Here is a 10,571-nt window from a genome sequence, read left to right as displayed (position 1 = left end):
AAGATTACCTCCAAACTCACCCATATGACAAAATTCTCCTTGAATCAGAGCACCAAAGCATTTGTGATTGCACAGCAAATGCGGACATGAAAAATGGAGGGACATGTCTTCTTCTCCTTTTTTTATCTAATTTTTTCCCACTTCTTTTTTAAATCATTTTAATCTTCCATATTATGCGGAATTTGTGAAATCACAGCCAAGTTATTTACCTACAACCCTCTCTGCCCTTTCCTTTGCACTGTGCCCAGCCATGTCTATGCACACAATGACAGCACTTCACCCTATTTCAGGAACAATAGAGTCAGAGGGGATCAAAGGAGGCTTTGGGGAGGTCATCAACAACCTTCTGGAGGGGCTGCTTGCACAGGGCTAGCAGTGGAGCTTGCCAGGGGACATGGCTGTCCTGCCCAGATGGTGTTGCTGTGCACTGCACCTGGCTCAGCACATCTGCCCTGCCTGTTGAGGTATAGTGGGAAAGGATCTGAGCTGTGGGGAGTAAGCTGGCACCTTCACAACATGCTCTCAGTATGCAGTAGAAGCAATCTGGAAGACTCTTTTAAAAGCCCTCCGAGTGCAGAGAAGGAGTAGCTGTGCAAAAAGTTTGTGCAAAATAATATTGACCTTCAATTTCACACTCTAACTTCTTTAACAACAGCTTATTTCCAGGGTGAATAAGCCTGAAGATGGAAAAGTCTGCTTAAGCACAGAAACACGAGTACCAGAAATGCATCAGATAATGACAATACAGAAAATGTGTAGTGTGGATTTCTAGTATCTCTTCTGATACAAGGAGGAATGGAGAGTTGAAGAAATCAAAATGTGACCCATTTAGGAGTGACGTGAAGTAAGGTTCTTTCTCGTGAGAGACAGTTCAACTGTGGGACTCCCAGCTGATAGATATCACCAATGGCTAAAACTCTGTAGGAGTTGGTAAGGGCATGAACACTGACATCAGTGTTCAGAGTTGCAACACATTGAAATTTTGAAATCAGTCATGGTTTACCTCAATCCTCAGCTAAACATGATTAGGATATTTCTTGCCCCTTCCTCTGCTGAATACTGTTAGGGAAAGAATATAATGCCATGTGAGTCATGTGGCTAATCCAGCAAAACAGCTGGTGTGACATACACATGAATGTTGCATTAAAAACAGCATGACTTTGTAATACTTAGAGGCCTTGGTGGCAGTGGCTTTCCTTTTAAGGAGTATCTCACCCATTTGAGTATTCTATGCCTTGTATAAATTCATTAAGAACTTGAAAATGAAAATGACAGAAATGTAAAATCTGGAAAATTAGCTACCTAGTGACTGGATGGGAGGTGGAAGCTGCCAGGAGCCTGTGTGTGCTGCCCTTAAAAATCAGATGCATGGGTTAGATTACAGGTATGTTATGGCCTTGGATATATAAGGCTAGTGCTCAACCATAATTAGCCCTGCACACTTCCTTTCCATAAAGGGACACTTTAAAGAAACCTATTTAAATATATATAACTCTGTAAAAATAGCCTACTTTGAGTACTTAGAAGTCAAATTTAAAATATAATCACACTAGCAGAAATATCCAGCAGTCTGTGCACATCTCCAGCTCAGCAAAGGACATTTCAAGTATTAGATCTCCAATACCCTGGGTTCCCTGCAAGCACCAGCTCTTATCAGTTGTCACAGTCTGCATTAATCCTTCAGACTGGCTGTGTGCCATTAAGACCAATGGGATGTGCAAGCTACCAAGGCAAAAGGTCTCTCTGCCAATGTGGGGAGACAGAGGCGGTGTCACAATGCTTGCAACAGGGACTGGAGGAGCATACAGTATTACACTGGTTTTTACCCACTTACTGCATGTTCATTAAAAGAAAAAATCATGGGCTGTGTAGAAAAACTCAAAGGTAGGAGATTGTTAGTGGCATCAGAAAATAGCAGATATTAATAAAATGTAATCAGAAGGGGGTCTTTAAAATTACTTATTTTGTAGTTTTTGTAGCTGGCATGCTGCAGATTGTACATTACTATCACTATTTTGGTGCAGAGCAACGAAGCACAGAAATGGCACTTACTCTTTCTGCCAGCCAGCCCTTGCTCAGCTGTGTATCCTTCACACAGACACGAGATCTACGTCACCACAGAGATATAAATGGAATCAGAGAATCACAGGATGATTTGGGTTAGAAGGGATGTTAATGATCACCTAGTTTCAACCCTGTGCCATAGGCACAGACACCTTTCACTCAGCCAGGTTGTTCAAAGCCCCATGCAGCCTGGCCTTGAACGCTTTCAGGAAGAGGGCATCCACAACCTCTCTGAGCAACCTGCTCCATCCTGCAGAGCTGCACTGCTATGCACAGGTCCCACAGCTGTGACATTTAGTCTGGGCATGCATTAGAGGCACATCCAGGCTTTCCCAAGGCACTCTGTCCTCATACAGTAGCTCCTACCAATCTACTGTATAATGTAACTCCAGGTATTAACAGACAATGACTCCTCAAATCCCAGTGATGCAACTAGAAGATCAGAGCAGAATAAACTCTTGCTCACGGTAGCCTGGAAACCCACAAGCCTCTGGGCCAAAAGATCCCAGGAGTTGTCATTATTAAAGAAGAGGGGTGACAGAAACTCAAGAGCTACCTCCAAATCATGGCTACCACATCACAGCAACCATAGTGGTCCCTCACTTGCAGGACAGCACTGCCCTGGAGGGCTCATGCAGAGGAGGAGCAGATCAGTGTGCAAAATGTGAGGAAGAATAGGCATAGAGGAAAAACACACTGAGAGAAGAAAAGCATGTGAGAGTGAAGAAGTCAAGATCAATTAACTTGCTCAAAAAAGAAATAAAACATGCAAAACACCTTTAAAGAAAGAAAAAATTACTATCCCAATAGTAGTTATAAACCAAAGCAGTTGCTGAAGTTACCATAGGGATCTTATTCAGTTACACGGGAAGGAAGTGATCCACCAAACACTTCTGTGAGCAGCATGTGCTCTGCATTGCCACAAGCACTGTCTGCCAAAATATCTCCTTAAATATATATATAATGTGAAGAAATAAGGTTTTCCATGAATTTCTGTCCAGCTAGATGACCTCCCCTCTGTCATAGCCAGAGAAGGCCATTTCTTTCCTTTGGCAATTATGCCCTTCTTAAATACATTTTTACCTGAAACACAGGTAAAATACAGCATTTAGACAGTTGATTTCAAATATAATGATCCCAAGTTGAACTGCACCATTTCTGTCCTTTTTGAAGCCCTCCTGTGCTCATTTTCCTGATTGAGAAGTGCATCCTTTCAGCCAGCCTTTGCATGGTAAGAACCAGCAGTCCTATTAGTAGAGGTGCATCCTCAAATACAAATCTAGATTTCTGCTGTTAATGAGAGAAGACAGCCTGGAGAAGGTAGCAATTTCCACAGTGGGGCCTTTCTGGCCATGTGCTAGGGGCTGGAAGCCTGGATTCAATCTTCACTCAAACACTGCTTGAATGAGAGCAAGTCAGATCCCTTCCCAATGCTTCATCCTCCTCATTCATAAAATAAACATATATGAGAGACCTATATTTGAGATTTAAGAATGAAAGTAATGTTAAAGAGATATTTTTGCTATTGTATTTTATTATTATTCACACTTTTACATATCCTTTCTCACCTGCAACGTGTTGGGCATTACCTTACATGAAACTTGGAACTGCATCTACCAAATTTGGTTTTTTGCCATCCAGGTTGTGCTTCAGGCAAGAAAAAGTGCCTCTGTATCTTACTGCTGCCTCAAATACATGTAACAAGTGTCAACAGTTCTTCCAGCTATCCCTTTTCTTCTCAATGTATGCCTTATCTTAAGAAGGTGCTGTTTCTCATTGTACTTTCCAAATACAGGGAATTCAGTGCAAGATTGTGCTATCTTAATTTTTTAATTGAAACACTGTTGATCTCATTACTAATCCACCCAAGCAGAACAAATGTGGTTGAAAGGAATTTGACATGGAAGAATCTAGTATTTTATTTAGCCCAGCTCCAGAAGAGCCAGCTAAAAAGAGAGACTTCCAATGTTTTTAGCTCCAAAATAAACAAAAGACAAAAAGATGCAAGGGATGTGATGGAATTAACTGAAAAATGTTTATTGTGTTTCTGCATTCCAGGTGTCAGACAGAATAAAATGTACTGCTTGTCTGAACTTTGGGATACACTTGTAGAATAGACTCAGAGATAAAACATCCAAAATGCCACTGCGGGTGATCACTTATTCTCATAAATAAGGAATAAGTGCTACCATAAACTTCAGTGCCTCCTGTGAGATAATTTAATTTTGGTAAAAAAATGGGGAATATACTCAAAGATCTAAATTTACCAGCAGGTAAATCACCACCCTTTTGGCAAATTAAAAATAAACTGGCAGTGATAAGTTTCACGAAGTCCATGTGGTTGCCTTGGAAGTATCTGTGACAAAATGGGACTTCAGCTCCCAGGAACCTGGAGTGAATTATTAGCTCTGCTGCACGTCTGTGAAGAGCCAGACATACCATCCTTTATAGACTGTGAAAAACAAGGACAGGAGATAAGCTGTTCTAACATTGCCCTCTATCAGAAATTTGAAGTAAAGACAAAAGTTACATGATTTATTAATTCTGTATGTAGCAGATGTTATTCGTGTAGTTAGCAAAAGAAACATATAACACCATATAAATCACAAACACATACGTAATTTTATTTATGTGATGACAAGATTCAAAGGAAGTGCTGCACGGATCAGCCTCTTGTTCCCCCACCAGCTCTGTCCTTCAAGCACTGGCACACTTACAACTACTGAGTAGATTAGGTTAAAGAGCTGATTCCACTGAAAAATAACTGAGGGGATGGAAAAAGGTTGTTTTCCAGCCACATGAGTCAATTATGTGGTTGCAGATTGCTCATGCTGGTCAAAAGGGGAGGAAATGTGGGGCAGGACCAGCAGACAAGAACAGAGAAGGGAGATGATGACATTATAAACTGTCTTTGCAATCTGATATCAAGCAGTTCATTATCAAAATATGTCCTAAAACATTTTCTAACATAATGCTGTGATGAGGAAAATATTTGGCCAGGATTATAACCAAAGGATTTAAATGAGAGGAAACTGAGAATTTATGAGAATACAGTGAATTACTCAAATTGGTTTTTAAATAATAATTTAAAAGAAAGCTGTCTAGGACAGTTTTGCAGTAGTGATACAGGGATTTTGCTTTTCCTGTCAAAACTACCATGGTGGTAGTCTGTATTATGTCTTCTTTAGTCAGCAACTTCTGTTCCAATGTGTCATCTACAAAGGCACAAGGGACATACATCCTGCTAGGCTGAATGAGTGCTTCTAGAGCTGGGTGCCAAATTTTAACAGTTGGTACTTTATTGTCACTCATATCTTCTGAATCTGTCATAAAACATAAATTGCCAACCCATTATTGCTATTACTGATGTGATTACATATGGTTTCCATTTTTCAGAATATACAGCCATATAACTCACTTAATACTACTCTATGATAATGAAATTATCTAAATGGAATCGTAATTCAGTGTAGGCTCACAGTAGGGAGGATCCAGGGAAGCGATACCTGGCATCAATGGTGTCCCAAGATCTTGTTCATGGCTTCTCCCCCAGCTGCTGAAGCATCCAACCATTCTGCTGACAGACCCCTCTGGACTTAGAGATTCCTTCCACTGTACAGAGTAGTAACTGGGCACTGCTCTGCTGTGCACTCTGCGAAGTTCTGCTGCCTGAGCCTGGCCAGCTGGGCTCTGCTGTAGATACAGGTGTACTGGACAAAGAGGGAACTGCCTCTGACTTTGGGTGATTTGGGAATGGGACTAACATGAGATCTGGATGCAGCAGGTGTGGATGGAAGTGCTGCACAGCCATGGGGCTGAACATGTCCCCAGGTGTGGGACACTGTACAGGGCTACAGCCTTCCCAGCACCTTCTGATCAATGCAAGCCTGGAGTTAGGAGCCCCACAAGAAGCCCCCATCAGCTTGTCTCTACACCAGAACTCTGAATGAGGGGCTCTGAAACAAAGATCCATGGCAATACTGAGCTTCCCAGTGCCCCCTTCCATAAATCAGGTGCTCTCCCAAATAACAGCAGAATATTTGAGAACTCTGTCCTGTTTGGAAGGAGGGAGGCAGGGTCAGTGCTGTCCATGTGGAGTGTGCAATTGGGATCACAAATGCTGTTCATAGCTTCCCTCAGCTTGATTTGGAACAAGGCTTTGGACACGGATTTCAACTCTGTCAGAGTACAGCCTGCCCCACAGCTTTTCAGGCATGATGGTTTAAATCCTTCTGCACCTGTCCTGAACATGCTGCCCACATTGTAGAGAATAATTAAATGTTCATATGCATAAATACATATAAATGGGGATTTCAGTGTAAATTGTGGTAATTTAGGAATTAAAAAAAATTGGAAAATTCAGATTTATTATCTGCCTCAAGTTCATCTACTTGAACTGAAGCTGAAAGTCAGGGATGAAGTTTTAAACACAGAAGCAGCTAGGAAAGTGACCTTCTGTCTCCAGCACAAAGCTTACCTGACAAAAAATATTTTCTACAGTTTGCAAATGTCTTTTTTTCAAAGACTTACTTACATTTCAATCTTAAGGCTTGTGTCTCCCAGGCAACATCAGGAAAGATTGAAGTGCAGTGTGCTTTGATAGGTATTTTTTATTAAAATGCTTTCAAAAGAGCACCTCCAGGAAAAATAAATAACAAAGTAATGGAATTTTTTTTCTCTGCTTTCTTTGAATAATTTTGGGAAAACAATAGTATTTTTTATCTCATTCTCATATCAGCCAAACCGATGGAAGCTGCAGGATGGGGCTTTATATTGCAGTTTACCCATGTCACAGAGAACATTTTGACCTTACCTAATGGCATTTATTTTTCAGATATTTGAATACTGCACAACATGATATTGGAATATAACTATAGCAATATTATTCTTCCCTATCTTTTGATCTACAGATATTTTTCAGCTTTAAAATCATAACTTTCAATTTTTAGGGCTTTAGTCCTGCAAATTGTATAGAATCCTTATTTTACCACCTTTATTACCAGAATAAAAAAATAATCCCACTGACATATAAATAAAAAATAATTTAAAATTATGATAATGTTAAATCTGATGATTAAATTCCCATTGTCTTCAGCAAGTCAGTTTGTCAGCTTTTCTTAGTATATCAGAGAAGCCTCAGAGGACACCAAAAAGCAAGGGAAATCTGTACCATCTCTGATGATCTCTGTTAGATCCATCCACATATCAAAGAACACACAGCTCTGCAATAATAATTGGAGGAAATTTGGCTAAAAATCAAATAAATAAATTAAGAACAGGTGAATAATCAGAATTCAAATAAAATCTCTATTTCCCTCAAAAATGAGGGAGATAGAGATGTCAAGACCCATCACACTAGAATGGAAAGCTAGAATGTTTTCACCACGTTAATTGTTCATTCATTGCTGTGAGGGCATGTGGAATGTCAGTCCGCACTCACGGCTGAGAGGTTTCTGCAGGACAGAGCCCTGGACGCTTCTGGCAGCTGCCCGCAATTGCTCCTTGGCCGCGGCTCCTGCCCAGCTGCCCTGGGTTCCCTCCCTGGGCACTCCCCACTGCTGCCTGCTGCAGCACACGTGCTTGGGGGCATTTAAATCCTGTGGGACCCTCCTAATCCTGAGTAGGGTTACTGTCATCATCAGCATCTTCAAACTGCAGCAGCTACTTTTATAACCTATCTCAGATGTTCTAATTTTCACTCTAGAGATCTAAAAGAGCAACCACTTCATGCAGCTGGTAAAAGATCAAGTCGAAGGGCAGCTGTGCCCCCATCACTTCTTGCTTACTCCCAGGGAAGCTTCCTCAATCCTAAGTAGTTTTATCTCAAATACCTCTGTGCAGCCCAGTGCATACTCAAGTCAATCTGTGTTTAGCCTGTGCATATTAAGGGTATTTAACAAAAATGAGTCATTCAGATATTCAAAGCTCAATACAGGCCTACACAGAGACCTGACACAAAGTAATTTTTGACATATAGTTTTATTATAGAACAAAACTTCTATACAATGATTTAAAGAGATAATTATTTTTCAAAAATTACAACAGAAAATAACTGAGATCAAAAAGACACATTAATAGTTCCCTCCTCCCTGAATGAAATTTCAACAAATAGATTTCTCAAGACATAAGAAAAGAAGAAGTATTTATTTTTTTCCAGGCTTCAGAGTCTTCATACAAATATCCTGTCAGGCCAGATGGAGTAATAGTACAGGGAAGCATTATAAAAATATTATTGAACATATCTGTTTAATCTACCATATATCCACTCCTATTGTAGCAGCTGTGGTTTTAAATGCTACTATTTACAGATTTCTCCCTAACAGCATTTATAATGATTGCACATCTGGCTTGGGTTTCTCACCAACAGCTCATTTAATGACCATATTGCAGCTCACCAGTCCTGTGCATTTATTCCATGAATGCTAATATCCTGGTTGTTTGATTTGTGCTAATCACTTTTTCCTTTTATTTTTTGTTTTCTAGTGAAGAGTTATAGATTGCCTACAGCCTTGCTTTGTACCCCATTGATATCAGCTAATCAAATGGCAAATATCATTATAAAAACAACCACATTAGGCAGTGGACATTAGGTAGCAGATCATAGATCCATGTTCTCAGAATCCCCTCCTGCAGTTTACAGGCATGTTGTCATTTTGCAGGTTAGAAATGCTTGTTGTTCATCTCTTAAAGACTTTTAGAGTATCATTTACTAACCACTCTGTTTATTTATAGAGGTCGATGCCAAGTTTCCCTCTGATAGCTTGGAGCTACGGATCACTCAAAAAAATCTTATCTTGTTCCAAAAATAACACAGATAATGTCTTGCATTTGCTGGTTAGTGTTTGCATATGGCATTTATTGCCACATTTTGAGGAAATGGCTTGCAATACTAATGTGAAAATGTGCCTATTGTGAAATTTTATAGGATTTTTCACTGAGAACTCAATAATGCATCTATTAAGAAATTTTTCTTGCTGCAATTGTTAATTTGGGATTTAAAAATAAGTCTGCCCACTTTTAAGGTAGGCAAGTTTCTATTTTGCTGTGTTAGTTTAGGGTAAGCCTTTTTATACTGATATGAGAAAAGCCTCTCTAACAAAATTTTACCAGTAGGAGCATGTAAGAGCATTTTAAAGGGCCATGGCCACTCCAGCAATGGGAACATTTTCAGCAGCCTCTGGTGGTTGAAGGACAACATAAATGGCTGAAGGAAAACTGATCTGTCAGATCAGATATTGTTTAACAACATTCATACTTTGACTAAGCAGAGTTTAGAGCTTCTGCATCTTTAAATACTTAAAGGCAGAAGAGCACAGGAGTAGAGGCCTGAAGTTGCTCCCAGAGTGACAAAGCCACATCCTTTGCTGGGTTGAAACTGTGTGAAGTCACCTTTCTGATATTTCTGGTCACGTTTGTGCCTTCTCTCTGCTGCAGTTCCCCACAAGCCATCCACAGCTATACAATGGTTCCAACTCTTGCTTATTTGGAAAAAGAAAAAAAAACCAAAACAAAAAACTGAAGAAAAATAGGAACAAACTATTTGTTTCCCTACAACCAGCAAACCAAAATAGTTTGTCTTTTGTGTACAGTTTCTGCTTTCTTCAGATAATGTTGTGAATTACAATGACAGGCATTTTCACACAACTTAGCTAGCAATAGAGCAATTTACAATCTGCTCTTTTTCACTCAGCATTTCTACTCTAAGCTAAGACAAATGGGGTTAGGTGCCAAAATAAAACAGCAGCAGTTTCATCTCATGTGCATGTTTTTCCACTGTCACCTGCATGCAAGCCTCCTCTTTTCTCAAGCCCTTCACTGCAGACTGACAGCAGTTAAGCATTTCAGCACATGTTCCCATAGCTAAGATCTCTAAAGTACACTCTGTTTTCCAGCACTGTGTGTTTTCCCAAAGCTGATCTTTTCCCCTCTACTGGGGATTCGTGAGGACGCATCTCGAGTGCTGTGTCCAGTTCTGGGCCCCTCAATTCAGGAAGGGTATTCAGGAGCTGGAGTGAGTCCAGAGAAGGGCAATGGAGCTGGGGAAGGCTCTGGAGCCCAAGCCCTGAGCGGAGCAGCTGATGGGGCTGGGGGTGCTCGGCCTGGAGCAAAGGAGGCTCGGCTGTGACCTGAGCGCTCTCTGCAGAGCCCTGAGAGGAGCCTGAGGCCAGGGGAGGGTCGGGCTCTTCTCACAGATAACAAGCAGTAGAATAAGAGGGCAAGGCCTCAGACTGTGCCAGGGGAGGTTTAGGTTGGACATCAGGCGGAACTTCTTCACTGGAGGAGTGATTAAACAGTGGAATGGACTGTCCATGCCTAGGGAGGTGGTGGAGTCGCCATCCCCGGAGGTGCTTAAAGATAGACTGGATGTGGCACCCAGTGGCAGAGTCTGGTTTACATGGTGGTGTTCAACGTGGTGGATTCGATGATCCTAGAGGTCTTCTCCAGTCTAAATGTCTCCTTGGCCCTGTGTTTCCGTAATCTGAGGAAAATCTACTGGCCACAGCAAG

Source organism: Molothrus ater, chromosome 1 (assembly GCF_012460135.2).
Source record: "Molothrus ater isolate BHLD 08-10-18 breed brown headed cowbird chromosome 1, BPBGC_Mater_1.1, whole genome shotgun sequence".
Lineage (NCBI taxonomy): Eukaryota > Metazoa > Chordata > Aves > Passeriformes > Icteridae > Molothrus > Molothrus ater.
Note: the sequence above shows the minus strand (reverse complement) of the source record.